We start from the raw sequence: 24,692 nt of genomic DNA on the forward strand, positions 1-24,692 counted from the left end.
CACTTGCTGACATGTGACAGAGCCAAGTACTCTTGATTTTAGGCCTTATAGCTGCAGCGTGAGATCATCTAAGGCATAAAGTACCCACTCCTTTCTCTGGCTCCTTTTTTTAATCAAGATATGAAGTGAGATTTGGGGATGTCACCAATATGCTGCCCATTGTTTTTTTAAGGGTCTGCTGAGGAGAAAGTTGTACATGAGGCAGTGGCGGTTAGTGTTTTTTTTTTGGGGGGTAGCAAACAACCACCCATCCCCCTGAGCAGCACCCACCCCACCTGTTTGCCGGTTGGTCCGGCACTTACCCTATCAGTGACAGTGGGTGGCAGGCAGCAGGAAGCGTGGTGCAGTGGCTCCATGTCTTCTCCTCCATGGTGGCTTCCAGCTCCTCCCTTCCTCCTCTTAGGCTTCCAATAGGATTACCTGTCCTTTCAGGCAATCAGGTGACCAGTGTCAAAACTGGCTTCCTGATTGGCCGGGAGGAGGATCAGTGTTACAACAGTGAATATTCATTCGCTGTTGTAACACACCTATGTGGGAATCAGAGCGCACTCTCTGTGACCCGAGCCCACTCTAAATTGAAGCCTATTAGAGCCTCTGGCTCTAATCGGTGTTTCAAAAAAACAGCCCCACTGCATTGGAATCCATGCGCCGGTGTCCTAAAAGCGGCCGGATGCATGGATGGCGGGCAGTGATGGATGGAGGGGCAGAGCCTGTGCGCCCTTAATGGATAGGCCCATCCCAGACATGAGGTGACACCAACCTGCAGTGCATCTCACTGCTTCTGTTTCATTCATTCTGTGAATCTCTGCTTCCTCCAACTTGCTGCTTCTTGATCGACATTCCACCAGCCAACAGATCACCAGTCATTAAAAGAGCAACTATGAAATGAGGAAAATACAATATGGGTGTGTTGTCCCTTTTAATTACGAAAACATCAACTAAATATATCATGATTAGATGCAAAAGCAAATGTGTATGTGCTGACCCCTGAGTCATGCATGGGCTGGTGAAAATAAACAGATATAAATCAATGTACGGTTTTCTAAAGTGAATAATTCAAGTCCATCAAACAAAACTGCTAAATCACAGTCCCAATCACAAATGATAAAGTACTTGGTGCTTAAGAGGCTACCATTCAGACATGCTTCAGTGCTCAGAGTGCTCCTTATAGGTAAAGCATAGTCTGCTACCAGATAAGATTGATCTCGAATCACAGAGATCAAAACATGCACAGACTCAATCTCCAAGAAGGAATATTGCACTGGAAAAAAGTTCCAGATGGTGCAGTTTTACCGATGGGCTTTATAGACCAGCCCCTAGGATTCCGGACACCACCCTCAACACAAGCATATGCAATGCATAAATGGGGAGAAGACTAATAAACAGCTTTATTCAAAAGAAGAATTACACTTACATCAAAGCAGTTGAAAGCTGTGTGGTTCATGTGACAACAATCTCCCGTATTCTTCATATGTCTGGGCTATGGGGTAGAGTGGCAATACGGAAGCCTTTTCTTATGAAGAAAAACATCCAAGCTCGCTATTTTGCAAAAACACATCTGAAGTCTCCCAAAAGCATGTGGGAAAATGTGTTATGGTCTGATGAAACAAAGGTTGAACTTTTTGGTCACAATTCGAAAAGATATATTTGGTGCAAAAACAACACTGTACATCACCAAAAGAACACTATACCCACAGTGAAGCATGGTGGTGGCAGCATCATGCTTTGGGGCTGTTTTTCTTCAGCTGGAACAGGTGCCCCGTAGAGGGAATTATGAACAGTTCCAAAGAAAAGTCAGAATTGGCAAAAAAACAGGCTTCTGCTAGAAAGCTGAACACAAAGAGCAACTTCATCTTTCAGCATGACAACGCCCCAAATTATACATCCAAATCAACAAAAAAACGGCTTCACCAGAAGAAGATTAAAGTTTTGGAATGGCCCAGACCTAAATCCGATTGAAAATCTGTGGGGGTGATCTGAAGAGGGCTGTGCACAGGAGGTGCCCTCACAATCTGACAGATTTGGATTGTTTTTGCAAAGAATGGGTAAATATTGCCATGTTAAGATATGCCATGCTGAAAGACTTGTACCGAAAAAGACTGAGTGCTGTAATAAATTCAAAATGTGCTTCAACAAAGTATTAGTTAAAGGGTGGTGGACACTTATGCAACCATATTATTTTATTTATTTTTTTGTTTTACTTCCCTCCATCTAAAAGGTTTCAGTTTGTTGTTTAACTGAGTTGTAAAGTTTATAGGTCACATTAAAGGTGGAAAATTTCTGAAATTATTTATCTTTGTCTCATTTATTTACATCACAGAAACCTGACATTTTAACAGGGGCGTGTAGACCTTTTATATCCACTATATATCTATCCTGCATGATAGAAATGAGGACCAAAATCGCTGCCTATAAATAGAGATACAGTGTGAAATAAGCATTCATAAGTCACAATTAAGTTTCGTCAAACAGCGCTGGTGAGCCTCTCCTGGGCTCAATCAAATGGATATGATCTCCAGGCTTTTAAGCTAATCCTTGAGTCAGTTTCCTTGCCATTAGATATCATCAAGGTACATGTGGATGAAAATAAGCTTCAATAGTGCTTATACCGTTAAAGCATATATTCTATTTATAAATGCAAATAAGGTACTCGCATATTCCTGGTGCTTCCAACGCACCAAGCTACATCAAACAGTCAGTGTATGGTATCCGCATAGAGCCACACAATCACTAACTGCCCGTGAACTCCTTGTGAAGTTACGGGTGCCTCCACACCCCTCCCCTACTTGTGTCGACACAGGGACCACATGTCTTCCTCAGGGGGATTCATCACATGGTCCCTGTGTCGACATGCATAGGTGATGGGTGAGGACAGTGGAGGCACTCGTACCCTCACGAGGAGCGAGGAGTTCATGCGTAGTTAGCAATTGTGTGGCTCTTTGGGGATACCATACACTGACTGTTTGATGTAGCCCGGTGCGCTGGAAGCATCAGGAATATGTGAGTACCTCAGTTGCTTTTATAAATAAAATCTATGCTTTAACAGTATAAGCACTATTGGAGCTTGTTTTCATCCACATGTACCTTGATGATATCTAATGGAGGGGAAACTTATCCAAGGATTCGTTTAAAAGCATGGAGATCCAATCCATTTGATTGAGCCCAGGAGAGGCTCATCAGCACTGTTTGACCAAACTTAAGTGTTAGGTCACACTCCCTGAGGTGACGATAACACTACTGGGGGAGGGGGGGCATGAGTGTGGTGGCACATGGTTTTTGATTTTGGAGCACTATCGTATAGAGCAAATAGATCAAGAAGTCTTTATGGGATATGATTTGCTGATGAACTCACATTTTTAGAGACACATATGAACTGCACTTGATTGGACTTTCAATATTTGCATGGAATTTTTCCACATATATTTACAAAAAATTTTTTTTCTCTTTTTCCCATAGAAATTTATATGTGTTGCTTTTTATTGTTTATTGCACTTAATATATTTCACATTTATTATTTGGATGGAGGGTAGAGCGTGACACTTATATTGATCTGATTGTTTTCAGCACATGCATATGGGAATGTGAACAATGTCATCAGCTGACTCTTATATGATCTTGTGAACACACATGGTAGTACGCAAGCTTTATATTCCATTTTAGCACTAATAAGTCAGTTTGGGGAAAAGATAAGCTGGTGACTAGGGATGAGCCGAACACCCCCCGCTTCGGTTCGCACCAGAGCTTTCGAACGGACCCCAAATTCGTACGAACTTTAGAACCTCATTGAAGTCTATGGGACTCGAACGTTCGAAATTAAAAGTGCTAATTTTAACGGCTAATATGCAAGATGCTGTCCTAAAAAGGGTTTGGAGACCTGGCTCCTGCCCCAGGGGACATGGGTCAATGCCTAAAATGTTTTTAAAAATGGCCATTTGGCGGGAGCACTGATTTTAATGACGATTAAAGTGAAAAAAAAAAGTGAAATATTCCTTTAAATATCGTGTCTAGGGGGTGTCTGTAGTATGCCTGTGAAGTGCCACGTGTTTCCCGTGTTTAGAACAGTCCCTGCACAAAATGACATTTAACGGAAATCATTTAAAACTGCTTGCGGTTTTAATGTTATATCTGGTTCCTGCAATATGGTTGAAAATCATTGAGAAAAATGGCATGGGTAGCCCTCCCTGCCCATTACCAGCCCCTTTGGGTCTTGTACGCATATTAAGGGGAACCCCGTACCCATATTAAAAAAAGGAAATGCGTGTGGCCCCCAGGCCCTATATACTCAGAACAGCAGTATACAGGCGGTGCAAACAAGACAGGGACTGTGTAGGTTTGTTGTGTTAAGTTGAAACTATTTTTAAGCTTTTTGGAAAACATAGGGAAGGGTTATCACCCCTGTATAATTTGTTTTGTCGTCCATCTTTTTTCATCTCACTTGCTGTTGTCTCCTTCCGTTTGCAAGTAGGAGATGTTTGTAAGTTGGATGTTTGAAAGTAGGGGCCTGCCCTATATGCTCTGCAGAAATGGCGGAACAAGGTGTTGGTTTTGCCACAACATTGTAAGCCCTCAAAGTGACTCTTGGTGGGCGCTGGAGCACCCTGCTGTGAACGATTATATCAAGAATTGTAATTACATGCCATTGTTCAACAGTGGTAGAAAAATTGACCTTTGGTGGTTGTGGTGCTGGTGCCACAACACTATAAGTCGTTGGGTGGGCACAGGAACGGGCCCTCCTGTGAAATATTATATCAAGAATTGTAATTACATGTCCCTGTTAAACAGGGGCAGAATAATTGGGCCTTAGGCGCTGGTGCCACCACACTGCAACCTCTCCCATATACTCTAGTTGTAGTGCAGGAATTAGCCCCGCTGCAAAGCATTGCATCAAAAATTGTAATTAAACGCCCCTGTTAAACAGGGGCAGAAAAATTGGGCTGATGGCATCACCCAGAACCAGAAATGTTCTTCCAACATATCAGCGGAGGAGGAAGAGGATAGACAATCAACATAACAGGACAGTCACTCAGCATCAGCATAGGCAGTCTTGAAGGGATGTGATATTTAAAAAAAAATTATTCGGTTACATCAACTTCAGGTGCTTGGTAGCTGTGGGTGATCCAAGACTGATTCATCTTGATGAAGGTCAGTCGATCAACTGATTCGGTGGACAGGTGCACCCTGTGATCGGTAACAAAGCCACCAGCAGCACTGAAGGTGCGTTCCGAAAGAACGCTGGATGCAGGACAGGCCAGTAGCTCAATTGCATACTGTGCAAGCTCTGGCCAGTGATCCATCCTCAAGACCCAGTAAGCCAGAGGATTTTCGGTGGGAAAGGTGTCCAAGTCTGAACTTGCCCCTAGGTATTCCTGCACCATGTAAATCAGACGCTGGCGATGGTTGCTGGAACCGATCATACCTTGGGGCTGCGGACTAAAAAATTGTCTGAAAGCATCGGTCAGACGGCCACCTTCTCCACCGCTCCTTCTGACCGATGCCTCAGCAACACGTTGTCCAGGAACAGGAGTTTGTAACCTCCCAGTCTCTGGGAACACGTTGCACAGACCTTTCTGCAAGGCCTCCCGGAGATGTCTCATCCTCTGCTCCCTCTGCGATGGCAAGATAAGGTCGGCAACCTTACCCTTGTACCGTGGATCAAGGAGAGTGGCCAGCCAGTAATGGTCCCTCTCCTTGATCCGAAGAATACGAGGATCCTTCCGCAGGCTTTGCAGGATCAGGGAGGCCATGCAGCGTAGGTTAGCTGAGGCATTCGGTCCGGGGTCCTCTGGGTCACTAAGGACAACATGATCCGCAGCTACCTCCTCCCAGCCACGTACAAGTCCACGGGTTTCTTGGGACTGCAAATCATCCCTACAAGACTGCTGCTGCTGCTGATGCTGAGTGCCAGCCTCCACCTCCATGCTGACACAATCATCCTCCTCCTCCTCCTCATCCTCTTCCTGTGTAATGGGTGGCACAGCAGGAACACTGTCTGGATAAAGGGGGCCTTGAGAGGCAAGTCTTCCTCTTCCTGCCTCTGTTCTGCCTCAAGTGCCCTGTCCATTATTCCACGCAGCGTATGCTCCAAGAGGTGGACAAGAGGTACAGTGTCACTGATGCATGCACTGTCACTGCTCACCATCCTTGTGGCCTCCTCAAACGGTGACAGGACAGTGCATGCATCCCTGATCATGCCCCACTGGCATGGTGAGAAAAAACCGAGCTCCCCTGAACCTGTCCTGGTGCCGTAGTCGCAGAGGTACTCATTGATGGCCCTCTGCTGCGTGTGCAGCCGCTGCAGCATGGCCAACGCTGAGTTCCACCTGGTGGGCATGTCACATATAAGGCGGTTCTTGGGCAGGTTCAACTCCTTTTGGAGCTCAGCCAGCCGAGCACAGGCATTAAACGATCGGTGGAAATGCACACAGACTTTCCTGACCTGCTTCAGGACATCCTGTAAGCCCAGGTACCTGCCCAAGAACCGCTTGCACCACCAGGTTAAGGACGTGAGCTACACAGGGCACATGGGTCAGTTGTCCCTGTCGGAGGGCGGAGAGGAGGTTGGTGCCATTGTCGCAAACCACCATTCCTGGCTTAAGCTGGCGTGGCGTCAACCACCTCACGGCCTGCCCCTGCAGAGCTGACAAAACATCCGCCCCAGTGTGGCTCCTGTCCCCCAAACAAACCAGCGCAAGCACGGCATGGCATCGTTTTGCCTGCATACTTGCGTAGCCCCTGGAACGCCTACGGAGCACCGCTGGTTCTGAGAACAGAGCACTGGAAGAGGCCATGGAAGAAGAAGAAGAGGAGGGGGTGGAGGAGAGAGGTGTGTCACAACCAATAGTAGCATTTTGGAGGCGTGGTGGCGGAACAACCTCCAACACTACTGCACCTTGTCCTGCATCCTTCCCAGCTGCCAGAAGAGTGACCCAATAGGCCGTGAAAGACAGGTAACGTCCCTGTCCATGCCTGCTGGACCATGAGTCAGCGGTAATATGCACCTTACCGCTGACCGCCCTGTCCAGCGAGGCAAGGACATTGCCTTCCACATGCCGGTAGAGAGCCGGAATCACCTCCCGTGAGTAAAAGTGGTGTTTAGGGACCTGCCACTGAGGAACCGCACATTGTGCAAACTCACGGAAGGGGGCCAAGTCTACCAACTGAAAAGGCAGCAGTTGAAGTGCTAGCAATTTAGCCAAGCTAGCATTCAACCGCTGGGCATGTGGATGGCTGGGAGTGAACTTCTTTCGCCGGTCCAGCAGCTGGGGCAGGGACATTTGCCTGCTATAATCGGACGTGAGTGTACTGCTAGCAGAGTGCCCGGAAGCACTTGGCTGTGACACACCTAATTCTACACCTTCATTCCTCTCAGAGCAGGTTTCAGAGAGGACTGAAGGTCTAGTGGGGTTGGAGATCCCAGCTGATGAGGAGCAAGGAGAGGTCCGCTTTGTTCTTTGGTGTAGGTCTTTGAGGTACGCTTGCCAATGAGCTGCATGGCAGGTCAACATATGTCTGGTCAAGCATGTGGTGCCCAAGCGGCTGATGTTTTGGCCACGTGAGATACGCTTGAGACATATGTTGCAAATAGCAGCAGTGCAATCTGATGCACTCGTTTCAAAAAAGGCCCACACCAAAGAACTTTTAGAATAACGCGCAGAGGCAGCGCCCTGCACAGGCAGAGCTCTGCGGTGTGATTCAGTCGGTGTGCTGCCCCTAAGCTGGCCCCCGGAGGGCATCCTGCCTCGTTGGACATGTGCCTCCTCCTCCTCTCTCCTGCCAGGCACCCACGTGGAGTCAGTGCCCTCATCATCCCCTCCCTCTTCATTGCTGGAGCAAACCTGGCAGTATGCTGCAGCTTGTGGAACATGACTGCCATATTGCTGTCCTTCTTGAGCATCCCCTCTCTCTGCATTCACGCTACTGCCTTCCTCTAGCTGAGTATCATCATCAGAGCCTACAAAACACCGGGCATCCTCCTGGAGCATGTACCCAACACTGTGCTCAAAGAGTTCAGGAGACTCCTCAGGAGGACGTGGTGGGTCTAGGGAAGGAGTCACTGATGATGACATTGAGAGGAGGGAAGACGATGCGTTGGCAGCTGCTTTGCTAGTACCCTGAGACTGGGTGAGAGAGGATGAGGAGGATGAAGAGGGCTTGGTCATCCACTCTACCAAGTCGTTGGCATGTTGCGGCTCAACATGTCCAGCTGCCGAAAAGAAGGACAAGCGTGTCCCATGGCCACGTGCTGATGATGACGATGCACCGCGTCCACGACCAACACTGTTGTCTCTAGACACAGAGCCTGCTTGCCCTCTTTAATCGGCTCGCGCCTGTCTGCCTCTCCTTGCTGGCCTTCCAGACATGGTAATGGCCTGAAGGGAGTTGGGAAAAACAGCAATTGGGTAGTGTATATTGTGCTGGAGGCACACACAACTTCCACTAACTCCTGCAGATGGCAGATGGCTCAAATAGAGAAGAGCTATGTAGGTGGATATAGCGGTGTATACTGGGTTCAGAGCAGGCAGACAGAACGCACAAGCTCCTACCGCTGACTGCAAGCTCTATTTAAAACGAGCAAGATAGTTTGCTATATAGGTGGATTAGGAGTTGTATACTGGGTTCAGAGCACGCAGACAGCACGCACAAGCTCCTACCGCTGACTGCAAGCTCTATTTAAAACGAGCAAGATAGTTTGCTATATAGGTGGATATAGCGGTGTATACTGGGTTCAGAGCATGCAAACAGCACGCACAAGCTCCTACCGCTGACTGCAAGCTCTATTTAAAACGAGCAAGATAGTTTGCTATATAGGTGGATATAGCGGTGTATACTGGGTTCAGAGCACGCAGACAGCACGCACAAGCTCCCACCGCTGACTGCAAGCTCTATTTAAAACAAGCAAGATAGTTTGCTATATAGGTGGATATAGCGGTGTATACTGGGTTCAGAGCACGCAGACAGCACGCACAAGCTCCTAACGCTGACTGCAAGCTCTATTATAAAAGATAGATATATCGCTAGCTATATAGGTGAATATAGCGGTATATACTGCGGTCAGGGCACGCAGACAACAACCACTACAGAAGAGCAAGAACGAAAAATCGGCCAATAACGATCGGTGTATACTGTGTTGAAGGTACACAGAGCACCCACTAACTGCTTCAGACGCCAACACACTACACAAGGCCGCCGCGCTGGCGGCCTTATATAGTGTGGGGTGTGTACTACACAGCCTGAGCTATGATTGGCCACAGGCATCCTGCCTGTGGCCAATCATGGCTCTCCTCGCTGCCGGCGCTGTGATTGGCCAAGCATGCGGGGTCACAGTGCATGCTTGGCCAATCATGAGCCAGCAATGCACTGCGCCATCGTAGTGCATTGTGGGCCGTGAGCGCCACACGAATTTGGCGCGAACGGCCCATAATGTTCGGAATTCGCCGAACGGGCGAACAGCCGATGTTCGAGTCGAACATATGTTCGACTCAAACACGAAGCTCATCCCTACTGGTGACAAATCAATTGTGTGTGAATTCAACAGTATAGGTCCTCTTTAATGTCCTTCAGTAGAACAATGGCCTTAAGCTTGGCTGCTGCTTTTAAATGTTTAACTGTGGTTTACCATATTATTTGTATAATACCATATTCTACAAATATGGTACCAATATATAATATAATACAAATATAATTACCATATTTTCTTAGTACAATATTGTTATATTTTCTGGGCTGTGAGATTTAAAGTCTTAATACTTGTAAAGAACGGAAATTACTTTTAAAGCATATTTGGGGCTAGGATAAGGCTTAACATTTTCAAGCTACTGACAAATGCAAGTCTAAGGTACAGTTAGACACTAACATTGAAAGAAGAATACATGTTTCCTATTAATATACACATTTTGTGCTACAATGAAAAGCAATGGAAGGTGAGCTGTGAAGTTTCACCTGGAAAGCAAGGCTTTTAGAGTGTTTGCCATTCAACACTATATAGTTATACAACATTTGGGTAATATAACAGCAGGTAGCCCTGGGGTAATAGCAGTAGAGAATTTCTACTTTCCAGCAATCTCCATGTGGTTTAAAAATCTTACATTCTATCCCACTATGTCAGCTTACAATTTGTATTTTTTTTCACAGATACAAGATGTATTTTATCAACCATTTTCAGTCAAACCACTTTGTTTTCCTGTGCAGGTTGGTACTTTAACAGAATTATTTTTCTTACCTTACTGTTTCAACTCCATGTAAAAAGTTAATAACAAATTGTTGCCCATGAATCTCTTAAACAAGACAGAACTTTTTCAGACAAAAGCTAATTGCAACATTTGAAATAGAAATGTACCTTTAGAGACAGACAATAGGCAACAATTTCATTCTCTTGGCTAGTTTAGTAGCATAGTATTATGATGGCATTGTGTTGTATTGTATGTGTCGTACTTATGTTAGACAAAAGTTATAAAATTATTATGTCAATTTCAACATAGGTTTTTCATATGTAATTGGTTATATATTACAGCCCACAAAAAGGCAATTGTTAGCATTTTCTATTGCTTTTTAACCCAGACCATACATAGATATATAATACATGTACTGTAGGTCTGAAACATTTGGTGTGTGATATAATTTAGGAAAATCTCATACAAAGACAATCTCTTTCTTTTTCTTATGGCATATTCTACTAGGCACAATAGAAAATTCACAACTAATTTCTATTTGATTTTTGATTCATTTTACAGCATTTTAAGGATCCTGTTCAGTCCAACTGATTTGTATTTTTGCTATGTTGTGTTGAACTGCATTCGATTACTATTGTTTTGATGTATGCTACTTAATGCCAGTTAAAGGGAAACTGCAGTTTGCTCACATAATTTGTAATTATTTTACTTACGTAACATTTTCTTCTTGTTTTCTTTTTATTAGATGTTGCATTTCCTGCCATAGTCACCTTTTTTTCATTGGTACAGGTGTGTAGTGTCCAGGTCTGCCCCGAACATGGCAACAGAATTAAAATTTCCAAAGGGTTTCCTCCTTGTCTTCCAAACAATAGCTAATAGGGTGAATACCCTGTAGGGATTGAATGGTGTAATTATATATTATAACCATAAAAGCTTTAGTGCATAAAGTGAACACCAGTGTTCATTTATTCTTTCTAGGGTCCATAATAGTTGAATAAAGGATTGGATTAACTGTTTGCAGGCCCCATTACCCTGAGAATAATGCAGTATCACTATAGGTGTTTTAATTTCTTAACCTTTGTTGATGTTACAGACAGGGCATTGTTGACAAATGTGGGACTCTACTGCAAGATTACCATAAGAATTTGCTTTGAACTCAATACAAAGTTTTCTCTGACCCCCAGTGCTGTTTTTTGTTGTGAACTTGTTCCAGTACAGAATACCACAAACGATCTGGAGCCATAGTCAATGTCAAACCAATTTTAAACTTTCTTTGTCCTATCTTTGCCTCTCCTGTTTATCAGACCATTCTTGTTTGCACATGGCTGTCCTCAATGGTACCATGAAGAACTTCTTGCCCTCTAGTTCCTCCTACTTTAAACCTTTATGCCAATATTTTTTACCTGCTCAAGACCTAGATTTGTTTTATGCGTTAGTAGGAATATTGTGCTAGAACAGCATCATGAGTGTGATGGGAGTCTCTTTGGGCACGTGGAACCCAGCTTAATTTAGAGGGGTCAGGAAACTTCTTTTCTAGCTCCCCAGTCCCCTCTTATGTGTAAGTTACTCTGTATCTATTAGGGGCACAGGGTGACCTGAGAAGCCCAGTCTGGTCTGCACTAATCAGACTCAGTACAATCACACTGGACTCAGCATTTCGTTTTACCCTTGAACCAGCCAGGATGTCCAAACTGTGTTTAGAACACTGACAAAGTTGGACATTTGGACTGTGTGCAGGCACGAATGCCCAAGTCATAGGAGAGGAGAAGCTCCTTTAACAGGTTTCTCCATGAAAGAAGTGATCTGCATGCCAAGTTACTGTTTTAAATAGCTGTTGAAAGGTTAAATGTTTCAGTACCGCTAGTTGTTGGCTGCATGCCCAGTTTTTGTTTATAAGATGTGTTGAAATGTTTAAATTTACCTGTGCCTCATGTGATTGGATGTCAAGTTTACTCCACCCTATATGCCAACAAGAAGGGGGGATTGTCTTCAGCGATATATACTTGTGTTTGTTCTTCAACAAAGTTTTATACTTTTATTCACCCTACACTGAGTTACGGCTAGTGACTGGGTGGGCTAAGTGATCTTGGATCACGCTGGTATCGGGCAAGGGAAGCTTCAACGGTGGACATACTCCTCAGGAATATGGGGTCTGTCACAATTAGCTTAAGACTTGCCTGACAATATATTATTAGTACATTGTAAATTGAAACTTTGCTAGGCGGTCTAGCCACCTTTGCTCCAATGTTCTCAACTAATCTTGTTTTTAGACGAAAAGCTAATTTGGGAGGTGTGGGACTTTAAATGTGCTTAAAACTACAAACACGTATAACACAATAAATGTGTAAAAAAAGGATATTTTTATTACACGAAAAGACATGAATAAAAGTCACTATATACATTACATCCACAACCGAATGAAAGAAGGGATATATTGTAAGATGTTACGCTTGGCATTTCCCATGCTATTATTCTACATGTTTCGCCATATGGCTTCCTCAAGAAAAGCATGGACTCTCATCTACTGGATAAATAAACAGATATATCAACTAAACATAGTTCCAACATTCCAAAAGAAATTCTATGTATAAACAGTAACATGTATATAGGTATATAATTGTACATACATGGATGCATCCGCATAAAGGGCAAGTATCCCCAACCAGTGTTTCCTGCCTCAATGCTTTGAGGTTGGGTATACTTTCCCTTTATGTGGATGCATCCATGTATGTGTCAGAAACCATGAAATCAGATCGAGACAGAAGTACAGTTAAATCACACTTGTTTAATAATAAAAGAAAATAGAACAAACATAGTCAAAACATATAAAAATATGTATATACATAGCAGAGTGACCCACTGATACCAAATGAATCAAAAACTAAAATGTATATGGAACAAATAAATAATGAGAGTGAAAATTCAATCGATAAATGGAAAAAGTGTGTGACAAAAAACATATCCAAGCACAGCAAATAAAAAACACAAATATGTGTGTAAAAATAAATGTAATAAAAACTCAGTCCATAAGCGAAATTATATATATATGAGAGAAAGGAAGAAAGTCTTTTAATATTAAATATCCGTATCCCCAATTAAGTGACTTGTGCTGGTTTTCAAGTGATGCGACTTTATCTAGACTTCTGTGCAACAAACAAGGTAACTTCTCGTGCTCCCCCTTAGGTATATGCACTCACCAGAAGGCATCACCCCTGCGGGGGTAAAGAGCACGTAGTAAATGGGATCTCCAGTTCTGGTGTTCCTGGAACCAATACATTGTCTCGCTCTGGAACAAGGTGCATATAATGCAGTATCCACATAAAGATCAGAAACAGGCATCCATAATGTAAATCTGAAAAAACTTTTTATTTGACACAAATAAAAATAAAAAAACGGCTTTCCATAAGCATAGAAGATAAAAGGCTCCAATTGCCAAAATTAAATACAAAGCTTATGGACAAGTTCTTAGGTCTGGGTGGCGTGCGCTCCACAGATCATAACCAGAGAACCGGGAAAGGACCAGAAAGGACATTGACGTGTATCAAAGTGTGGGGCTTTGGAACATGTCAATGCCATTTATGTTCATATGATTTATCACACTACACTACTACCTTCACATATTTTTCACTGTCCCTTATGGATCTCATACTGTCACATATCAATTTACAAATCGTCATGATTAGGTGACACTTATGCAATTTTTCACAATTTTTTAGCAGCGCCATTTGCCTTTTTGTGATTATTTGTTCTTTGGGCACTACCTCGGGGTGTCTTTATTTAGGGAGGCTGCAGCTATACTTTTACCTAAGAGGGGAATCCTTTGTTTAATACGTAGTCAAAACATAGACAGAGTTCAGGAACCGGAACAGATAATCAGACAAGCCAAACGTCAGGGAGCCAGAGATGAGTGTAGTAAAACAGCAAGCAGGATCTGGAGCCAGAAGGGATGTCAGCCAAGCAAGTCTTTAACAGGAATGTACGAGATAGTCTCTGTGATGTTGACCAAGGCAAAGGCAGAGATCCTTTGGGCTGGACGACTTAAGGAGACAGGACTGATGAGCAGGATATCATCAACAGCTGAGTAACTGTGGAGAGATAGGACCTGGCAATTAGCCGACAGCTGAGCAGCCAGCTCAGAGAAGGAAGGGCTAAGCCCATCCATGACAGCATGTACAATTATATTGTACTATATGTGTTTGTAGTATTAAGCACCTTTAAAGTCCCACACCTCCCAAATTTCCTTTTGTCTATATACAAGGGATGTTGGTGCCATCTATTTGACCCTGGTCTTGATAACATAACCTTTTTTTTTTTTAAACAAATTTTATTGAAAAAACATGTGTGATAACATAACCTTTTATACTAATCTAGTTTTTGGATAAGTCTGAGGGCTGTGAGCAGTGATGATTTCAAAAGTGGCCCCTAAAAGATATTTAGCAAATTTCGCAATAACATCCCACTAATGAGAAGCGTTCCAGTTTGAAGACATTGTAATTTGTTGGGTTTCTCCCTGTGGTCCTTAAGCTACTACTGCCATAAGCAATTAGGACCCCCCCTAATTCTCTCATGTTACATTTTATTGCAACTATTCTGTCTGCCTTGAAGTAAAGACAGTAAGGCTGCGTAAAGTCAGCCTAAGCAAGTACAGGTGGGATATTTTTTCTTTAAAAAAGAAGTATGAGAATCAGGGTTTTTGTGGAATTATACTTACCTAGCTGGATGCAGCATCAGTCCGATGCTGCACCGGTCCCCGCTGGCTCTAACACTGAGAACCGAGTGATCAAACTCCGCTGATTGCTCGGTTCTCAGAACTCCATGAGCAGAGAGCCGGTGACTGTTAGCTCTGCTCTCCCATGTTAAAGGGATAGGAAGCAATCTTGCCGGAGCCTGGATCAGCTCTGTGATGTCAGCCTACTGCAGGCTTCATCCAACTGTCAGCTAAAAAATGGGTCACAGGAGCGCAGAGCGGACGGCACTACAGTGATCCACAGGAGAAGTACAGCCAAATGAGCTTTGACTGTACTTCTCCTTTATTGATTTTTCCAGCAACAGTTTTTAGATAGGGAAACGATCCTAGTAAACCCTCTTATTAATCTTCTATAATAACCCACCAAGCTGAAGCTTATACCTGCTGTAAAGGTCTAGGGACTTCCTATTGGTCATTTGCTTTTTTTATTTAATTATTGGCCCCACCCCTACTTAGAAGATCTCATGTCCCGAATACATAATAGAAGTTTTCAACAGATGATATTTTTGTGGCTTTAACTTTAATCCATGCTTTTCTAATCTCACGAAGACTGTCTTTAAATGTTGAAGTTGTTTTTAAAACGAAGAAGAGAAGATTATAATGCCATTTAGATATACAGTGCATGTAAATGTTCAAATGTAAATCACTCAGATTATATTCAATAGCTCAGTGAAAAGTAGTGTGCATGTTCGTAAACATTAGTTTGTTTTGAAAAATCCCAGGGGGCCTTATAAAGGCAGTTTTTGGATGATTTTCTTTTTTTTTCTGATACTCGGATTTGCTAATAGCCGCTTGCCAACTCTATTATGAAGAATTGTGCCTTCCCTAACACTGCCAGTCACTCTTCAGTTCTAGGTAAAGGATAAGCAAGTTATGTCAACGTTGCATTCAGCTTTTACACAAGACCTGATAGTGCCAGCTTTATTTTAAACTAACAATAGAGGGGCATTCCAGGAAAACTTAAGCTGGCCTACATGGTTCGCAAATTTGTCCAGTTCAAAGCACTTTAAACCCATATTAGATGACAATAAACTCTTCTCTGTTATCTTTAGAAACTTGTATCCAATATGCTTAACAACTTAACTTAATACTTAAAGCAGCGTTCCACCCAAAAGTGGAGCTTCCGCTTTAAAGAATCATTTTTTGGGGGGAGGGCGGGTACCTAGTTTTGACAGGTACCCAGCTCCCACTTCCACTCAGGCTGCCTAGGCGGGCTCTCCCTCCCTACTATCTTCTGGGACACGTCAAAGGTCACAGAAGATTGCCTGGCCATTCAGAATGTGCAGCGCGACTCTTTTTGCAGCTGCTACCTTGGTTGCCAACCAGCCTCCGCAGTTTTACTGCGGCAGAATAGCATGGCTGGGCGAAACGACGTTACCTTGCGTCACTTTGCCTTTAGGCCACTAGGGACACACACGCATTGCCGAGGACAGTCAGACACTTGCGATCACTTGTGACAGAGTGAGAAATGGGATCTATGTGTGTAAACACACAGATTCCGGTTCTCTCAGGGGAAAGTAGACAGATCGTGTGTTCATACTATGTATGAACATTGATCTCGCTCTCCTCCTAGACAGTCCCATCTCCCCTACAGTTAGAACACAGTGAGGGAACACAGTTAACCCCTTGATCCCCCCTAGTGTTAACCCCTTCCCTGCCAGTGACATTTATACAGTAATGTGTTTTTTTGTGGCACTGATCGCTGTATAATTGTCAATGGTCCCAAAAATGTGTCAAAAGTGTCCAATTTGTCTGCAGTCCCAATAAAAATTGCAGATCGCCGCCATTACTAGTAACAAAAATAATAATAATCAAAATGCCATAAATCTATGCCCTATTTTGTAGACGATATAACCTTTGTGCAAAACCAATCAATATACGCTCATTGGGATTTTTTTTACCAAAAATATGTAGAAGAATACATATCGCCTAAACTAAGGAAAAAATGTGTGTTTTTTTTTAAATGTGCAATATTTATTATAGCAAAAAGTAAAAGATATTGTTTTTTTTTCAAAACTGTCGCTCTTCTTTTGTTTATAGCACAAAAAATAAAAACTGCAGAGGTGATCAAATAGCACCAGAAGAAAGCTCTATTTGTGGGAAAAAGGATGTCAATTTTGTTTGGGTACAGCACCGCACGACTGCGCAATTATTAGTTAAAGAGACGCAGTGCTGTATCGCAAAAAATGGCCTGGTCATTAAGTAGCCAAATCTTGCGGGGCTGAAGTGTTTAACATAAACACAGAAACAGTTGGAACTCCACTTTGATATTGACCATCTTACTTTTAAGAATGTTCATGGCAATTATGATAGGCCTTCACCATGTGAAGATGGACTTTTAGTGACTATAATATCCTTTTGTTAACTCTATGATCCATTTTATCACTCATCCATCTGACACCATTAACAGAAATGAACAGATTGTTAGCAGCCAACAGTTTCACCCATGAAGCATTCATCGAAGTCTACCTATTAGGAAATATTTCCCTATAAAATTCCTGAGTCTTTGTATTTACCAGTTTCTAACAAAAATTTAACCCACTGTCCATCCACACAAGGGGTAATTGGGCACTGACCATAAAACTATTTGGCCTAGAACCTAAACTTTAATTTCCCTGCCTCATAATGTGGCCTATGACCATTAGGCATTTTACTGACTCCTTCCTCATTCTTCCCTGTTTAAGGCTCAAAATCTAGCTAAACACCCTCTTTTCCTGGAATTCCAGCTTTCAAATTGCAGGCAGTGAAGCAGCGGCTTCCTAAATTATTATTATTATTCAGGATTTATATAGCGCCAACAGTTTGCACAGTGCTTTACAACAACGGTGAAGACAGTACAATTACAATACAATTCAATACAGGAGGGATCAGAAGGCCCTGCTCGTTAGAGCTTACAATCTAGAAATGCCAGATAATATGTGTGTGATTGTATCAATGCTAGAATGTTCCTCAATGGACGTATTAATAATTGTTCTGCAGGCTTCTCTTTTTAGTAAATGTAAAGCCACCTCCACTTAAAACTCCTGCGGCATGCAATATGAGCAAATTGCACCCAGTGCTGTTTCAGTCCAGTCACTCTTTATAGGTTTGCTATAACCATCATATTTTGTGATTTGGGGTGCTATTGCTCCAGCTGGCATTAGCAAGAGACAGATTAAGATGGAAGCTGAGGGTGTTACTGAGCTGCTTGATGATTGCATCTGTTCGCACATCCTGTTCATTGAAGCCAATTTGGTAACAATAATAATAAATTTGTCTCTTTTCTAATTCAAAACAGAGTCTTTTTAAAACGGGAAAAGTCTCTTGCAGAGAATATAATGTTCTGTAACTTTAAGTGCCCATTGTCTTTAATATTGCATTGGCTATTTCCTTTGCAGGTATAGAAGATGCAGAAATCCATGTTTTTCACAATATTGAGTGTTATAAATTTATTTTTAACTCAACAGGAAAATGTAAAGAGTAATCTGGTATTAAAGGTGTCCACTTGTTTCCAGTAAGAGTATAATTACTGAAAAAATTTATCAAAAGTCCTAAAATTAACTGGATTTGAGCTGCTCCAACAGAAGATTGTTAATACCTTCCTGCCTCCTTCTTCTGGCCCATTACGAGATTTTAATTGGGCATTCTGATCATGAGATCGTTGTGATTAACAGTTACAGAGGTCACATGATTGGAAAGCTCCCGATCGCATTTATGCACCCCGAGCTTTCCAGTACTCGCAGGTTACTGTGCCCGGTGCATGCAGGGAGCACGGATTCAGCACAGTAATTTGTTTACATAGAACCATATATATGTGGCCTCTCAGAGTTAAAGCCCACCCATCGAGAGGCTGCATATATGCGTATGGCCGCGGGAAGAGATTAAAGAGTTTTCCTTCTTCCTCCTTGTCCAATCAGTGGGTAGATAGTGTATATTTGATGAAAGTGAATCTGGTTGCTAAATGTGTTTAGCCTAATTAGTTGAGCCTAAAATATGTAAGATGCATTGAAATAAAACAATTTCATTCATTCAGTATTTTTCATCTTTTAATATTGTATAGGACCCTTTTTAGGTGTTGATACGCATCCTTCATTTTGGATTAAAAAATACTAATACCAAATCCAAGCCTTCCAGGAGTTTCTTTTTTCTGGAAGCAAATAAGGTTGCTACTTGCTACCTAAGCCTTCTGAACAAAATCTGTCAAACTGTAGGTGATACATTTGTTGAGAAAATGGAGCTTCAAAAGGCAAGTTGTCGTGACTAATAAGACTATCATTTTATCCCAACAATTTTCTTGACAAACAGTATTTCCAGAGGAACATTTGAAATAAACAATACTGTCAGCTTCTAGCATCATAAAATAGGAGAGGAAAATATTGTCTTTGAATGTTTTGCCGTAGCATGAATACCTGGGCTATCCCAATGTTCCTTCTGAGATGTCCTGTCAGGTTGGATTTCTCTGCGTGTACGAAGGGTTACACAGACAGGGTGAAAAGGACATTTTCTAAACAAAAGTGAAATATTTCAACACATGAAAATGTGATACTGCAAATGTATAGAAAGTGCAATATATGAACACAGGTAAGCATAATATGTTAATCTAAAATAATGCATAATACATATTTATGGTTATGGTATTTATGGTTTGTTTCTGTGATGTCCTGTTTCACATTTCCTGCTATCTGAAAAGCAACTTTAACCAATTACATAGTTGCATAGTTAGTCAGGTTGAAAAAAGACCATCTAGTTCAACCACAAAAAAAATAAAATAATAATATCATACAATCCCATATACCCAATTCTATACCCACAGTTGATCCAGAGGAAGGCAAAAAACTCCAGCAGAGCATGATCCAATTTGCTAAAGCAGGGGAAAAAATTCATTCCTGACCCCCCAGAGAAGCAATCGGATTTTCCCCGAATCAACTTTATCTTTATATTTATATACCCTGTTATATTATGTACACTTAGGAAATAATCCAGGCCCTTCTTAAAGCAATCCACTGAGCTGGCCAGAACCACCTCTGCAGGGAGTCTATTCCACATTTTCACAGCTCTAAGGCCGCGTACACACGCGGGGACTGTTCGCCCAACTTTGTCCGCTGAACAGTGTTTCGGCGGACAGTCCGCTCGTGTGTGGGCTTTCAGCGGACAGTTTCAGCGAACAGTCCGCTGAACAAGGTTTTTCGGAAATTCCGAAAAACTGTCCGCTGAAACTTTGTTTCAGCGAACAGTCCCCTCGTGTGTAGGCTTGTTCGTCAAACTAAGTTCCGCGCATGCTCAGAAAGGATTTACACGCCGAAAGTTATAATGCAGTGTATAGGACGTCGTATTTTTCGTCCCGTCGTATGTGCCGTTCACGTCATCGCGCACAGTTTCAGCAAACTGTTCGTTCGTCGTGTGTGGGCAAGTCCGTCCATGCTAATTTTGAGCGGACTGTTTGCTGAAACTGTTTGACGGACAAAGTTGGGCGAACAGTCCCCGCGTGTGTACGCGGCCTTACTGTGAAGAAACATTTCTGTATATGGAGATGAAATCTATTTTCCTCTAGACGTAAACAGTGCCCCCTTGTCCTCTTTATTGACTGTAAAGTGAATAACTCGACACCAAATTCACAATAGGGGCCTCTTATATATTTATACATGTTGATCATATCCCCCTTAATCTCCTCTTATCAAGAGTGAATACATTCAGTTCCTCTAATCTTTCCTCATAGCTTAGCTCCTCCATGCCTCTTATGCCGCGTACACACGATCAAATAAGCGGGTGGAAAAGTCCGGCAAACTCAAGTCCGCCAAACAATCCCCCCGTGTGTAGCCTCCGGCATACTTTTTTGACCCGAAAGTACGGCGGACTTAGAATGTAGTTTTACACTCCAATCTTCCCGCCGGACTCGCATTTCGGCGGACAATCCGGCCGTGTGTATGCCAGTCCGCCGTACTTTTGAAATGAACGGACTTTTCCCGCCCGGAGAAAAGTCCGCTCATTTCGAGTAGGTCTCCAGGTAGGCGGGGCCCGCGAAGAAGACGTCGCTGGCCCCGCCGCCTGGTATGGACTTAAAGGGGAACCCCAACGCCGAAAAAAATCGGCGTGGGGGTCCCCCAAAGTCCACAACAGACCCTTGTCCGAGCACACTACCCGGCCAGCCAGGAAAGGAGGGGCGAGCGAGCGCCCCCCCCCCCGAGCCGTACCAGGCAGCGTGCCCTCAACATGGGGAGTGCTTTGGGGAAGGGGGGGCCGCGCGGCCCCCACCCCAAAGCACCTTGTCCCCATGTTGATGAGGACAAGGGCCTCTTCCCGACAACCCTGGTCGTTGGTTGTCGGGGTCTGCGGGCGGGGGGGCTTATCGGAATCCAGGAGCCCCCTTTAATAAGGGGGCCCCCAGATCCCGGCCTCCCACCCTATGTGAATGAGTATTGGGTACCCTTACCCATTCACCTGTGAAAAAAATGTAAAAGAAACACAACACACAAGGGTTAAAATAGTTTATTGCACAGCTCCAGGGGTCTTCTTCCGTCTTCGGGGGTCTTCTCACCGGACTCCTCCGCTATTTTCTGCTCTTTTGCTAGCTCTTTTACTAGCGGAGGAGCCCGGCTTTCTCCTTCATCGCCACCACCCTCTTCTTCCAACTTCGGGGGTCTTGTCCCCTCTTCGGTTCTTCTTGGTGGGCCTCCGCGCCTTCTTCTAGCTCTTTTACAAGTGGTGGCCTGGTCTTCTGACGCCGCCGCCTTCTGTTCTTCTCTTCTTGAGCTGTTGCCTCGTCGCTGTCTCTGGCCACAATGACAGGCACGCGGCATGCGGCGACTTATATAGGGACATCGCCGGATGATGTCCCCGCCCATTATGATGTCACAGTCCCAGAGTCGCCGCACGTCCACCGGATTATTTGATCGTGTGTACGCGGCATAACAGGTCTATAGTTACTTGGTAAAGACTTTGTTCCCTTTTTAAATATAGGCACCACATTGGCCCTGCGCCAATCCAGTGGTACTATTCCTGTCATTAATGAGTCCCTAAAAATGAGATACGATGGCTTTGAAATTACAGAGCTCAATTCTTTTAGGATCCGTGGGTGGATGCCATCAGGTCCAGGTGCTTTATCCACCTTTATTCTGTCCAAATATTTCTAGACCATATCACTTTTGAGCCATTCTGGATTTGGGGTTATGTCACTACCACCCCAATTATGGACATGAGCTCCCCCATGCTCCTTTGTATACACAGAGCTGAAGAAGGTATTTAATAAATGAGCCTTCTCTTTGTCCCCAATCACCCACTCCAGATTATTTTGTAAAGGGCCTACATGCTCAGACTTGACCTTTTTACTATTAATATATTTGAAGAATTTTTTGGGGGTTTGTCCTACTATCTTTTGCAATCTGTTTTTCATTTTGAATTGTTGCATCCTTGATTTTATATATTCTGTTATATTCTTTGTAACATTTAAATGACACTAGTGTTCCTTCATTTTTATATTTCTTAAAAGTTCTTTTCATATAGTTTATAGCTTTTTTAACTTTGATCGTGAGCCACATAGGTTTTATTTTTAGCCTTTTAAACTTATTGTCCATGGGAATATACTTTGCAGTGAGATCACAAACAGTCTTTTTAAAGAATTCCCATTTCTGTTCTGTGCCCATTGATGCCAATATTCTTTCCCAGTCTAGGTCCTGGAGAGCAGCCCTCGTCCTTGGAAAATTTGCTCTCTTGAAATTAAGTGTTTTTATCTTTCCCGTATGTGATTTTTGCTTACAGCTAACATCAAATGAAATCATGTTATGGTCACTGCTACCCAGGTGTTCCTTTATCTGAACATTAGTAATACGCTCTGCATGATTTGAGATTACCAGGTCCAACAGAGCATCATTCCTAGTTGGGGCCTCAATAAACTGGACCATAAAATTGTCCTGTAATAGGTTTATACATTTTTGCCCTTTAACTGTCCCAGCAGTGCCATTACTCCAGTCAATTTCTGGGTAGTTAAAATCCCCCATTATTATCACTGTCCCAGACCTTGCAGCCCTTTCTACCTGTGAAAGGAGTGGAGTCTCCACCTCCTCATTAACATTGGGTGGTCTATAACAAACTCCAATGATTAAGTTTGAACTATGCATATCTGTATGCAGTTCCACCCATAATGCTTCAGACTCATCACACTCTCCGTCCACCAGGTCTTCTTTCTCACTCGCTTTGAGATCACTTCTCACATACAGACAGACCCCCCCACCCTTCATTTTTACTCTGTCTTTTCGAAAGAGTGCATAGCCAGGAATATTAATAGCCCAGTCATGTGAGGAATGAAGCCAAGTTTCAGCAATACCGATTACATCATAGCTCTCCTGATGCACAAGAGCTTCCAACTCACCTATTTTGCTTGGCAGACTTCTGGCATTGGTGAATATATTCTGACCGGTCACATACTATCCTCTTGGGTGTTCCGAGATTGCAACTAGGACTTGCTACTATACTTACCTTGGGTTTATGCGCTTTGGTTATCCTGTCCACCAGATCCGTGATGTGCCAAACCCGAGCGCCCGGTAGACAACATACAGTTCGGCACTTCAGGTCTTTGTTACAGATTGCCCTCTCTGTCCTTCTAAGAATTGAGTCCCCTACCACCAGAATCTGTCTTTCCTTTCCCTTCGCTCCCCCCCCCCCCCACTCTCACTGGAGGAGTTCTTCCCCTGGCAGCTAGGAGAATCCCTCAGCTCCAGCAGTGCTGGTCCCTGACTGGGATCACCAATGTCACTCAATGGAGCATACTTATTGGGATGCTCCAGCCCTGGATTGGCCTCCCTGGCACTTGCCCCTCTACCCTTCCTGACTGTCACCCATCTGCTCTATGCTAGTGCCTGCACCTCTTTGTCTCTACCCACCTCTGTGCTGGCCCCTGCCGACACCTGCCATGTACGTTCCTGGCTCTCATTTAGTGTGGAGGGTCCTCTCAGTGCTGACAGTTGCTTCCCCAGATTCAGAACTTGGGCTTCCAGGGAAATGATGTGCTTTCATTTTGCACAGCAGTATTCGCCCTCGATCAGATGATCAAGGAACACATACATGCCACAAGATGTACACCGAGTCACCTCTCCACACCCGCTGGTCATCGTACTTATTAATTTAATGAAGATTAGAGATTATACCCAGTCCAAATTACCTAACAACTAGCTTCCTGACACTAATACTCAACAAGACAGTACACAGGTACTCACAGACCAGCGTGCACCCACAATACACAAGTACTAACGTTCCACACACACTACTCAGACAACATTCAGGTACTCACACTACACAGGTACTATGACCCCTGATATAACCTCCTGTTTTAATCTCTGGTTTTTAACTCACCACTTTAACCAGTTTCACTTAGACAGAGTTCCCGCAGACTTAAGATGAGCAGGCTCACAATGAGTTCTACACAAAGTTATATAGACCTCAAGCACTTGTGCCCAATTAACCACTCCCCTTAATTAGTGGGCTGAATGAAGCAAAGAAAAAAAACCTGTTTAAAAAGTGTCAGAAAACGGTATTAAAAAGCTACAAGAAAAAGCCCCAAAAAGAACCTAAAAATGCAACCCAGCAGTCACCAGCAATTGCTGTCCTTAGGCCATTTATAAATGGTCTACACCTCAAGTGGCTAAAACAGACTCATGATCAAACTCTGTATCATGTTTTTAACCAATGATCGGCTGAAGATCACTTTTATGGTCTGTGCTGCAGTAGAGGGCAAGGGACACATTAGGGGTCTAATAGACCTCCAGTGTCTCCATAATGTGAACCTTTCACATGCCCATCCTATC

This window comes from Lithobates pipiens, unplaced genomic scaffold, assembly GCF_037356315.1.
Source record: "Lithobates pipiens isolate NorthernLeopardFrog02 unplaced genomic scaffold, aLitPip1_a1.2 Scaffold_22, whole genome shotgun sequence".
Taxonomy (NCBI): Eukaryota; Metazoa; Chordata; class Amphibia; order Anura; family Ranidae; genus Lithobates; species Lithobates pipiens.